Source organism: Pelobates fuscus, chromosome 6 (genome assembly GCF_036172605.1).
Source record: "Pelobates fuscus isolate aPelFus1 chromosome 6, aPelFus1.pri, whole genome shotgun sequence".
Lineage (NCBI taxonomy): Eukaryota > Metazoa > Chordata > Amphibia > Anura > Pelobatidae > Pelobates > Pelobates fuscus.
The window spans coordinates 7,014,776-7,016,978 of record NC_086322.1 but is presented as its reverse complement, the minus strand read 5'-3'; positions in this window follow the sequence as shown (position 1 = coordinate 7,016,978).

Below are 2,203 nucleotides of genomic sequence, written 5' to 3'. Positions count from 1 at the left end.
GCAGAGGAGAAATTAATTATAAATAGTCTTGTGCAAAATAATGTTTGGGGAGGTTGGCCTGGTTCCATAACTTGAATCCACAGTCGAACGTAACGACTGCCTTGAATTTACCTTTACAGTTTTATTCATCGATACATTCAGGCGTGTACTGGAAGGAATTTGATTCAAACCTACCCTCTCCATCACATATTTGCACAAGTCTAAGTATGAATAAAAATAGAATTCCGTATGTCAAAACATATATTTTTTCCCCTTTGTTTGTTGTTAACAAAGATTTTGCAGTCTTAAGAAAGACTTTGCAGTCTTAAAAGCGTCATCTGAGCAGTTAGGACTTGCATTAATGACTTACGATAAACCATTGATTTTAAATGGTTGATAATGAAAACGACACATTTTTTATGATTTCTCTCATACATTTCTAAGTAAAAGCTAAACAAGTATTAATATAAGATGTTAGCTTTGAAAGGTGATATCAGAAGCACCAGGAAATATATATATTGATGGTGGCATGCCAACATCTTCTCTTTGGAGCACTTGAAGGGTTTTGATATAAGTGATTTTTGCTGACTATATTAAACACAGTTCGAAGCTACACCAAATGCTTGGGCTCGTCCGGGATTTGAACCTGGGACCTCTCACACCCTAAGCGAGAATCATACCCCTAGACCAACGAGCCATTACATTAGTTGGGTTTTAGGATAAAAATTGCCAGACTAACGCGCCAGACAGCGTTTGTGTTCTCAAAATAGAAACAAAGTTTTCGTTTTGAAGTGAGGATTTTAAAATTCCTCAATAGGATCTGTTTTTCCAATATCATTTTCATTGTATGGGTGAATTAACAGTTGAGGTTTATGTACGATGGTGATAAATCATATTGACTGTTGTCAAAGTTGAGTCTGCTTCTGGTCAAATTGCTGGGGAAGACTTAAAATGTCCATTCATTTCTTAATTGTTTATGAGGGCTTTGTTGGTTTAGGAGAAATTTGTGGTTCTAATATATGTTGGAAAAGCACATGAAGGATTTAACTTTCTTTCTCATATTCTGCATGCTATCACCATGTTGAAAATAAAGTAAAGATGTGCAGAGGAGAAATTAATTATAAATAGTCTTGTGCAAAATAATGTTTGGGGAGGTTGGCCTGGTTCCATAACTTGAATCCACAGTCGAACGTAACGACTGCCTTGAATTTACCTTTACAGTTTTATTCATCGATACATTCAGGCGTGTACTGGAAGGAATTTGATTCAAACCTACCCTCTCCATCACATATTTGCACAAGTCTAAGTATGAATAAGAGAAGATGTTGACATGCCACCATCAATATATATATTTCCTGGTGCTTCTGATATCACCTTTCAAAGCTAACATCTTATATTAATATTCGTTTAGCTTTTACTTAGAAATGTATGAGAGAAATCATAAAAAATGTGTCGTTTTCATTATCAACCATTTAAAATCAATGGTTTATCGTAAGTCATTAATGCAAGTCCTAACTTCTCAGATGACGCTTTTAAGACTGCAAAGTCTTTCTTAAGACTGCAAAATCTTTGTTAACAACAAACAAAGGGGAAAAAAATATATGTTTTGACATACGGAATTCTATTTTTATTCATACTTAGACTTGTGCAAATATGTGATGGAGAGGGTAGGTTTGAATCAAATTCCTTCCAGTACACGCCTGAATGTATTGATGAATAAAACTGTAAAGGTAAATTCAAGGCAGTCGTTTTGTTCGACTGTGGATTCAAGTTATGGAACCAGGCCAACCTCCCCAAACATTATTTTGCACAAGACTATTTATAATTAATTTCTCCTCTGCACAACTTTACTTTATTTTCAACATGGTGATAGCATGCAGAATATGAGAAAGAAAGTTAAATCCTTCATGTGCTTTTCCAACATATATTAGAACCACAAATTTCTCCTAAACCAACAAAGCCCTCATAAACAATTAAGAAATGAATGGACATTTTAAGTCTTCCCCAGCAATTTGACCAGAAGCAGACTCAACTTTGACAACAGTCAATATGATTTATCACCATCGTACATAAACCTCAACTGTTAATTCACCCATACAATGAAAATGATATTGGAAAAACAGATCCTATTGAGGAATTTTAAAATCCTCACTTCAAAACGAAAACTTTGTTTCTATTTTGAGAACACAAACGCTGTCTGGCGCGTTAGTCTGGCAATTTTTTT